The sequence below is a fragment of the Benincasa hispida genome, chromosome 6, assembly GCF_027475165.1.
Source record: "Benincasa hispida cultivar pf3 chromosome 6, pf3_genome.v1.1, whole genome shotgun sequence".
NCBI lineage: Eukaryota > Viridiplantae > Streptophyta > Magnoliopsida > Cucurbitales > Cucurbitaceae > Benincasa > Benincasa hispida.
This window is the reverse complement of record NC_143483.1, coordinates 49,546,247-49,557,104: the sequence shown is the minus strand read 5'-3', so window position 1 is coordinate 49,557,104 and position 10,858 is coordinate 49,546,247. Positions and strand designations below refer to the sequence as shown.

The window sequence follows — 10,858 nt, the reverse complement described above, 5'->3', positions numbered from 1 at the left end:
ATAATTCTTTAAAGATATTGTTATATACTTAATTATTAATCTTAAAGGTGCTACTGATTGTAATTACCCAAATTGAAACTTAGATTTAGTTTTAAAATAGTATCCATATTTTAATTTATCAACAATTAAACTAATTTAAATTATATCTCAACGGTAGTAAAACAATGGATTAGTTTTACGATTAATCAATAAAATTGCAGTCACTCACTAAATAATATTTATAAAAATTTATTTCGTTTAATTGGTATCGAACATAATGAGTATATTTATAAGTATGCATTTCTTTTCCAAATCCCTAACTTTTATGAAACTAACGATATAGTATATATATATATTAAATTTATTTGTAATAATTAAGTATTGGTGTATACTCATTTAGTTTTTATATTTTAAATTTTCTTACAATTTAGTTATTGTTGGGTTTCAGTCTCACGATGTTGAGTTCAATCCAAAAGAGAGGGTAGGTAAGGTAGATAGAATGAAAGGCTCACAATGAGCCACACCTTTCAGCTACCTCGACAGCATGTGGAAAGCTCCACCATCAACGATTTGTGGGAGTTCAATGAGGCCGACCAAAATTCATTCAGTAAACAAAGTTACTTTCTCTCTCTAAACAAGTTTATGAAAAATCTCTCAAATCTCTCTATGCTTTCCTTTGTTCTTGCTCGATTTCCTAGTGAATAAAGAAGCGAATCAAATATGCAAATTACATAAGTGAAAAAGGAAGAGAAGAGCAACAAAAGAATGTACGTGGTTCGGCTAAAGTTCAAGCTACATCCATCGGAAGGGAAGATGATTTTATTGAAGACTTTCAGAGATAAGTTTTTCTTTTCTTTTACAGATCTTATACAAGACAAAAATGTAAAAACTGAATTCGAAATGAATGTAACCTGTGTGTGTGATTACAAATCTGTTATGAAGTCTACTGAAAAGTAAAATTAGCCATTGAGCTATTTTGAGATTAAAATCTTTCAAATCTCCACCTTAACTCAACTCTGAAATCTTCTCCCTTCCAATTTTGACCACCGATCATCCTTTTTCAGGTAATACGAAACCGATCAGATCAAAGCACTTGCTGAGCTTAAGCTTCGATACCAACTTGGTAAGCATATTCGATGCATTCTCCGAGGTATGTACTTTCAGGACTTCGATTTGACATTCTTCTATTCTGTCTCTTACAAAGTGATATTTGTTCTAGAGTGATATTGTGGGTTCTTGGAAAGATGGATAACACTTTGATTAATTACAGTAGATTTTAACTACTGTTTGTTTGACACTAATGTCTTCCATCAAGCCTTTTAACCACAATGCCTCTTTTATTACTTCTGAAAGTGCCATGTACTCAGCTTCGGTAATAGATAAGGTTGTTATAGATTGTAGATTAGCCTTTCAGCTTAATAGATTAGGACCATATAGGAAGAGATACCCTATCATAGACCTTCTTTTATCTTGATCCTCTACGAAATCTGAGTCTACAAAACCATAGAGTTCAAGATCTATCTCTTTAAAACTCTAGTAGATTAGTTTAGATTGCTTAAACCAAATTAGATATCTAAGAATCCATTTGATAGCTTCCCAATGCCTTCTCCCAGGGTTTGACATGAATCTACTCACTAGACTTGCACAATAGAATAAATTAGGCCTAATGGAGATCATGAGGTACATCAAGCTTCCTACTGCCTGACTATAAGGAACCATTTGCATCTGATTTAGGTGTTTAAGTAGGTCTTCTTAGGTGAATTAGCTAAGGACAACTTAAAGAGTTGAGCAATAGGTATAGTTACAGGTTTAGCATTAGACATATTGAATCTTCTGATGATTTTCTCATTGTAATTAGTTTGACTAATGCTTAGGGTAGAGGAACCTCTGTCTCTGTCAATTTCAATCCCAAGGATCTTCTTAGACTGGCCCATATCTTTCATGTCAAATTCTCTCTTTAGGAGATTTTTTACATGATTTAAATCTTCTTTAAAGGTCTCAGCTAGCAACATATCATCCACATAGAGAAGTAAGCACACCTTGTTCCTTAGGAAGTTGAGTTCACATAGGTGTAATTATCATATGTGCTTTTCTGAAACCCAATACTCTCAATGTAATCATTTAATCTTTTGTACCAGCATCTAGGAGACTGTTTAAGACCATAAATGGACTTATTTAAAAGACAATAAAGGTCCTCTTTACCCTTTTCCACAAAACCCTTAGGCTGAGCCATGTAGATGACCTCATCTAGGTAACCATGTAAGAAGACTGTTTTAACATCTAGTTGATCTAATTCAAGATTGTATTGAGCTACTAGAGATAGTAAGAGTATAATAGACGTTTGCCTAACTACTGGTGAAAAAATTTCAGAGTAGTCAATACCTTCCCTTTGTGTGAAACCTTTGGACACTAATCTTGCCTTATACCTTGGCTTTTCACCTTTAGAAATGCCCTCCTTTAGTTTGTAGATCCACTTAGATGCCATTTCCTAGCATTCTTTAGGAAGAGAAGCTAGAGTCCAAGTGTCATTAACACTTAGTGATTGCATTTCTTCACACATAGCTTCAATCCAGCTCCTAACATCAGGGTAGCTTATTGCCTCTTCAAAGTTAGTTGATTCCTGGTCATTTGAAGCTATAGTTACAATTAACACTAGGTTCATATAGTTTATTTCAGTGTACCTAGCTGGTGGAACAATTACTCTTCTTTGTCTATCCCTTGCTAGAGAGTATTGTCTCAAGGTTGTGTTTCAGTGGTTTCTACCAGTTGTCCTGTAGCGTCCTCTTTTTCTTTTGAATCATTAGGAGAGCCATGATTTGTAGACTTATCTTTTGGAGCCTCCAACTCAATCCTAGTTGTAGGACTTTTAGGTATCTTATCTGTAGTCTTCTCCTTTTGCATGAACATTTACCTTTCTTTGAAGTTAGCATCTCTACTGACTACAAATCTTTTCTCAACAGAGTTCCACATTTTAAAGCCCTTTACACCTTTAATGAACCCAACAAACATACACTTCACGACCTTAGACTTTGGTTTTCCCTGATTTGGATGTATGTAACCAACACATCTGAATACCACTAGGTTGTCTAAGTTAGGAGGATGTTTTGTCCATTTTTCTTCAAGGGTTATAAAGTTTAGGGATGTATAAGGGCACCTATTTAAGGTGTATACAGCATAGCTTGCAGCTTCAGCCCATTATTTTTCACTGAATATAGCATCTGAGAGTAAACATCTGACCCTTTCCATAATGGTCCTATTAAGCCTTTCAGCTACCCCATTCTATTGAGGTGTATGTCTGACTGTCCTATGCCTGGTTATGCCAGATTCCTTACAAAATTTATTAAATTCTTCACTACAAAACTCTAACCCATTATCTGTTCTTAGGTATTTAATTTTCTTAGAAGTTTGCTTCTGAATCATGAGTTTCCATTCTTTAAATTTATTAAACACTTGTTCTTTTGATTTAAGAAAGAAAACCCAACTTTTCCTTGAGAAGTCACCTACAAAAGAAAGTAAATACCTTGAACCACTTAAGCTAGGTGCTTGAACTGGACCCCAAAGGTCTGACTGGATGTAGTCAAGAATTGTCCTTGTTGAATTGTGTGCTTTGGTAAAGCTATGTCTAGTTACTTTTCCCTAAACACGGTGTTCACAAAATGTTAACTTGTCTGAAATTCCCTTTGGTAGAATTCCCTGTTTAGGAAAAGCTTCCAGCCCCTTAGCACTTATGTGAGATAGCCTTTTGTGCCATACATCAGCTTCTGTCATCTCATTTGGTGTGGCAACATATGTCCCTGTCATCATTTCAACACCTCTAACCACAAACAAGTCATTAACTTTTTCTCCAACAAGAATCAGCTTAGAGTCTTTTAGGACCTCAAGAGTTCCACCCTTACCCCTCTATTCACACCCTATATTATCTAGCATTCTAAGGGAGAATAGGTTTCTCTTAAGAAGTGGGACATGTCTTACATTTCTGAGTAGTTTGATAGTCTCATCTTTGAGTTTCATAGAGATTGATCCAATACCTTCAATTTTACAGCCTTGGTTGTTCCCCATGTAAACCATTTCTCCATCAATTTCTTTGTAGGAGTTAAACCAGGGTCTCATAGGTGTCATATGGTATGTGCATCCGGAATCCAAGACCCAATCATGCTTCTCAAAGGGGTTAACATAAGTGACTTTCTTAAGAGTTGAGGTTAGAGCATCAGAGTAGATGTAGGAGCTTTTTACTACTGAGGTTTCAGGCTACTTTCCTTTGGACTCTTTTTCTTTCTATTGATTTTTTCTTTTGAGGATGAAGCAATCTTTAATCAAATGCCCCTTCTTTTTGTAGATATTATTGTATCAGTGGATATACTATCCCTTCCATAATTCAATGCATTTTTTATTTCTATATAGGATTCAAGTAGAGAATTTAGAAGTATATGTGCTGCATTTTCATCTCCTATTTTCGCCCCAAGATTCTTAAATTCAGCAACAATCTTTTTTACCTCATCTAGATTATCATAAAGTGACTTTGATGAATCCATTTTAAAGGTGAAAAACTTCTCCCTAAAGTACATTTTATTTAGGAAGATTTCTAGTAGCATATAAGTCTTCCAACTTTGTCCAAATCCTATAGGTTGTCTCTTGTGTTAGGGTTTGTGCCTAAAGTCTCGTGTCCAGTAATTTGTAAACAAATTTGTACGAACACTTGTGATGTATAATATAAATGATATTTACTTCACTATTTGACTTTGCACATTTAGATTTTACTACAAACCAATAAACATAAAATCCCTGGTTATCTGTATGTGACTCAAGCATGTATGTGGTGACATACAAGTGGATCATGTCTTGAATGATAACCAAAATGGTCTATAGTATATGGATATATGAGAGAAACCTTATCTTGGTAACGCTACGGATGCAACCTGCTTTGTGGAATGGTCACAAGTGTTGTGACTTGTCACAAATGGTATGATCCTGATCATTCATGTAGGGGACATGCGAGCGGGGGCATCCTATACAAAGAGTTTGTATAAGACCTGACCACGAAGTGCTAACATCTCGTTATATAACACCGTTGATATCTGAGACTTCACTTCACTAGGATGACCATAGGTAACATGACCTCAATCCTGAGTCAGTTGGAAACTTCTGCCATTGAGGGCGGTCCTTTGATTTGCATGGGTGCGAGTGGCCAGAACGCCGACTCAAACCTACCATTTTAGGGATTTGTCTGTTTTGGGAGCTGGAAACTCAGGTACACAAGATGGAATTCACTTCTTCCTCGAGGTAGGGGTAAGTAGATAGATAGCTCCCTTAAGGGCTGATTCCGGGGCTTGAACGATGTGGTGCCACAATCCCTTCTCTTGGCCCGATAGGTATTCACATATAGTTGGACTATGTTGTATTGTTCATTAGAGGAATCAGTGGTACTTAAGGAGTAAGATGTAACTACAGGGGAAAAACGGTAATTTGGCCCAGCTGTAATTACGAGCATCTATGAAGGGTCATCGTACTGATGATTAGTTATATCCAATGGACATAGAAATATATATATGGCTAGAAGAGTTCAACTGTCGATCTTTAGTGGAATGTCTGGCAGTTAACGGATGGTGGATATCGTGACTAAAGAGATTAGTCAGCTATTCACATACCGTTGGAGCTTCGAGCCATAGGTCCATAAGGTACCCTTGGTAGCTTGGATACAAGTTGAAAGTCAGTTTTTGGGTCAATTTGAAATGTTCAAATTGACAAAAGGGAGTTCGATTATATATGATATAATTGAACGAATTAATTAAATATGATATGATTAACTTTATGTATGAGATACATTAATTTAGGGAAATTGGATATAAATATGATTTATATCTAGTAGAAGAAAAAATATTATAATTAATATTTGATATTAATTTATAAGTTATGAATGTGATAAGATCACATTAATGTGACGATTTTAAAGGAAATAGGAAGGCACCTTTTCGTTTAAAATAATAGACAAGTGCATTATAAATAGCAGACGGTATGTTGATCTTAGTGTGCGCGGGTATTGTGAAAAAGATAATGTCATCGTTTAGAAAATCAGTGCCTATACGATAGGACTGCAAGATCGCTTACATATACAATATTGCTAAACGATCGCATATCAATTACACCGTCGTGCGCTTTTATCTAAACGATCGTTTACCTTTTTCCTAAGCGATCGTTAAGCTCCCGGTATTTACTAAACGATCGTCTAGACGATCGCTTAGTTTTTCCTACGCGATCGTTTTGTTCGATCACTCACTCTTTTCCTACACGATTGTTTAGATGATGGTTTACCTTTTCCTACACGATCTTTAGACGATCGCTTACTTTTACTACATGATCGTACACTTTACCTAAACGATCAAGCATATATTCTATGCGATAGACAACTGCATCTTCCACTTATTTGATCGTTGTGTACGATCACTCTTCCTCCTTCCCTCTACCAAATTCGAACAAAGCCCACACTTTAGATTCTCACTCCAAGAATACTGAGGGCTCTAAGTGGTGTTATCTTCTCGATTCCTTCTATTCGAGTGGTGACTGTTCGAGGTAGACGGTTGGGCTTCAGACTTGTTGTGAAGAAGGAATCTTCATCTGGTATGATCTTTTGATCCCTTTTGCATGCATGAAAGTATATTTGAATGTATATGCTGTAATTCTGTCACAATGAATTGAAAAGATCCGTTTCCGCTCGTAGGTACTCTTGAATAAGAGTTCTTTCATCTTGATTAATGACTTGCCTTAAAACATTATCACTAAGATTTAGAACTAACGTAACATAAGCTGTCAACTCCCAGTCTTCCTTTTTTTGAGTTGTCACAGTGTTTGGGAGAGATGATGGATCAATAAGAGCCTTGTGAGCCTTCTGTTGACCGAGAATGGCTCTGATTTTAGCCTTCCAAAGACCAAAATCCCCTTAACCATCGAATTTCTCCACCTTATACCTTGCTACTGCTATTTTGTGTGAATCTTATAGTCTTGATAGTTCACGAACTGAAATCTTTAAGTCTTTTTGCTATGATACCAAATTGTTGGGCTGCTTCTTGTTTTCAGGCCTACGATGCTGAGGAGTTCAGTCCAAAAGAAAGGGTAGGTAGAATGAAAGGCTTACAATGAGCCACGCCTCTCAGCTACCTCCACTATCAACGATTTATGGGAGTTCAATGAGGCCGACCAAAATTCATTTGGTAAACTCTCTGTGCTTTCCTTTGTTCTTGCTCGATTTCTCAGTGAATCAAGAAGTGAATCAAGCATGCAAATTGAAGAAGAAAAGAGCAACAAAAGCATGTACATGGTTCGGCTAAAGTTGAAGCCTACATCCATGGAAAGGGAAGATGATTTTATTGAAGACTTTAAAAGATAAGTTTTTCTGTTCTTTTACAGATCTTGTACAAGACAAAAATGTAAAAACTAAATTCAAAATGAATGTAACCTATATATGTGTGTGTGTGATTACAAATCTGTTATGAAGTCTGTTGAAAAGTAAAACTAGTCGTTGAGCTATTTTGAGATTAAAATCTTTCAATTATTATTGTGAAAATATTTGTTAAGATTTAATGAATTTCTTACTTACTTAGATTAATACAAGTGTCAGTTAAGTTTTGCTCATTTTGACTCAATAAAGTTGATTAGAGATGACCAAATATGTCTATAAAATACAAAACACTAAATTACTATATAATAAAAATCGATATTTGATTAGACTTTGTAAAACCCGAACCCTAATTACCTTAAGTAAGAAAGTGTAAGTTATCCGATGTCTTCCAATGAGTTGTAATGAGATTATGTTTTGGTTAGGAGTGATGGAAAAAGAAAGAAAACTAAGGAGCAAGAGAACTCTCGGATGGTTATGTAGGAAAGAATGGTCAAATTTTAGCTAAGTATGGGAAACCAAGAGGAGACCATGCTATCCTATGAGATTTAATGTTGAATTGTGCTGCGATGGAGTGGAAAGAAAATGGATTAATCAAATCTCAACCATTAATCTTCATTAGTGGGCTAAGTGGCCTAAGGAGATTTCATGCAGGATTTTGGGCGGTGGTAAGCAGGAAGGCCGACTTTATTTAATTGGTTGAACAAATACTTGGGCTATTCGTTTAATTTCAGTGGCATTTGAAAGCTCTGTATGTCTATTTTTTGTGGCTTTTCTGTGAAAGGGAAAACTCGCCGGAATAATGTCGGAGGAGCAAAATAAAGACAAAGGGTTCGTTTCTCGGTTGAATCTAGACTATCAGTGAAGAATTAAAGCTCCAGGACGAATCACAAAGATTTTTGAGCTAAAAATTTGAGGTAATATTGTTAACTCAGTTATAAACAACTTTATAGAATTAAACTTTTTAAGATGAGGCCTGAAAATCGAGTTATATATTTTTGAAATTTGAAGTGGAAATTGTTGAACAAGTAGGCAGCTGCTTGATTGGGGCCAATGATGAAATTTTGAATCTCCAGATAAAAGGACGAGGAATTTCAAGCTAAAATTTGAAGATAATGTTGCTAACTTGATTCTAAGAAAGTTTGTAGAGGATGCTCCTTGAGATGAGTTCTGGAAGTTTAGTTGTGAATTGTTGAAATTAAATCTGCAGTTTGATGCTCCAAAATTTTCCTTAGTGTGGGGAATGTGGGCGATCAAAAGGTGCATTCTTTCGACACCCAATCTCTCCAAATTGGCTAAGTGTCCGACCCTCAAAGTGAATGGTAGGAGGCACAATGTGATGGTTTGGCATGTGAGCTTGATTTATTGAATAGCCTAAAAGGAAGGCTAATGTAAACACTAAGTAGTTTGCTTATATGTGTAGGTTCAATTCCCATTGGAGAAGGCTATCAAGCCTTAAGGAAGCAAACTTGAAGGATCTGTGAGTGACTGTAAATGATTTATAAATGGTTAATAAATATTTTAATAATCCATGCTTTATTGACAATTACTTTTATGTTGGTTATTTTACAAGAAGTTCCAAGCAACATATTTCTCTAAAGTTTATAAACGCATTCTAGTTACAAAGTTTATGAAATATGCTTTGATACAATGGTTGAACCATGGTAGTTTTCAAAAGAAGATTCTATGACATGTTTAAGTTACAAGTATTTGTATTATGTTTTAAAGTATATGTGTTCTTAATGTTGTTGAGCATGCATTAGCAAATGATATTCTTATGAAAACTATGTTTTATGAGATCAGGCTTCCAGTAAGCTTGTTTTATGAAAATGTTTTCCTATTAGGTATTTTCAGCTCAATACTGAAGGACAAGGAAAAGGTATCCGAGCTGTACTACCTAGTTTCAGTTATGTTATGATTCTGATGCTGAAGTACATAGAGAAAGTATGAAAATAATTCACTCAATTCAGTTATAAGCAGTGGTACCCTGCCTCAGTTATGATCCTTGACATCAGGATCCAGTTTGCTCTACGTGCACGTATGATAGTTAATCAGTTCAGTATGATTGAACCACGAGGATTCTTTCCTTGCATTGGCTGAAAGGTGCTGAACAAAAGGGTTCTCACCTCAACCCAAGCTTATGTTTAAGAGATCGAACAAAAAGGTTCTCTCTTAAACATGATATCCGATGATGAGATTGAACCACGAGGGTTCTTTTCTAGCAATGGCTGAAAAGTGCTGAACAAAAGGGTTTTCATCCCAGTCCAGGCTTATGTTTGAGAGATTGAACAAAAGGGTTCTCTCTTGAACATGATATTCGACGTTGAGATTGAACCACAAGGGTTCTCTCTCAACCGGGAATCGGTTTAGCTATGTTTTCAGATACAATGGTTTTAAAAGTTTTATGTACACGTTTGCTTGGCATGTTTTAGTTCCAGTATTTTGTTTTCTAGCTTTCAATTTAAGCATGAGATTTATGTTTTTATTAAGTCACTCACTGTGCGAGTAGCTCATTCATTCAAATGTTTTTCTTTTCCCAGGTAGTGGTCATCTCCCCAGAGGTTAGCTGCCATCCTACTCTGCCACTCAAGGACTCCAGTTAAAAGTCTAAAGTCTAATGAGAAATTTTAGGTGTTTAGTCTGTAAATGTCTGTACATATGTGTTGCTCATATTAAGGACTAATAAAGTATATTGGGACCGCTGAACTCTGTAGGAGTTAATATGATGTAGTTATGTTGTTGTTGTTGATCCCTAGTGTTCTTAGGTTATTTTTAAAGTTTCCTTAGTTTGGTGAATGTTATATATGTATTCCAAGGATCTAAGTAGGTTAAGGATGTTAGTTAGATAGTAAGTGCCAAAAAAGGGTTGGTAACTACTGTCGTCACATTCACTTCTGGGTTAAGAAGGGTAATCTGGGAGGGGTGTGATAGACTTTTATTTTACGGATTAAATTGTTACATATTTTGCCGTATATAGATTAATTTGCTATACAATAAAGGTTTTTCTTAAGAAGGCATTTGGATTGAGAAAATTTGGATGGCGATGGGAATAAGGGTAGGAATGGGTAAAGAATACACATCATCTTGTTTGGTGCAAGTTTTGAAGCTTGAAGCATAGTCATTCTCATGCATTGCTTATATCCATGAATGATATTCATCTAAAAGTATGGATGTCCTTGATATTCACTCTCTCTTTTTGTATACATGAATTTATTCTTTTATTTTATATTATTAAAATTAATTGATTTGTGAATATTAAATTTATAATTTAGAAAATTATATATTAAATTTTAAATTATAATATATCGAATTTAAATATTCTAGAATCATAAATTTAATTATATAACAAATCATAAAGAAGTGAGGAAAGAAGCGATGCATTAATACTATTAATTCGTTAATAAATTATATATGTAGTTAATTAATTATCATTATGATCAATATTTTATGAAAGTAGTTTTTAATCACTAATTAATTATAATTCATTAG

At 35.0% G+C, this 10,858-nt stretch overlaps 1 long non-coding RNA gene across 6 annotated transcripts; it reads left to right on the top strand.

Annotated features, from left to right (window-relative positions):
- The first annotated feature begins 521 nt into the window (after positions 1-521).
- On the top strand, positions 522-10,116 carry LOC120079591 (uncharacterized). Of its 6 annotated transcripts, none has more exons than XR_016530060.1 (5): positions 522-1,129; positions 7,051-8,037; positions 8,154-8,691; positions 8,793-8,849; positions 9,910-10,116. It is a non-coding gene; the product is annotated as an uncharacterized LOC120079591 (long non-coding RNA). The 6 variants fall into 6 exon arrangements; XR_016530062.1 differs by having other exon boundaries at positions 523-1,129; positions 7,051-8,286; positions 8,446-8,691; XR_016530061.1 differs by having other exon boundaries at positions 523-1,129; positions 7,051-8,286; positions 8,402-8,691.
- Positions 10,117-10,858: the final 742 nt, after the last annotated feature.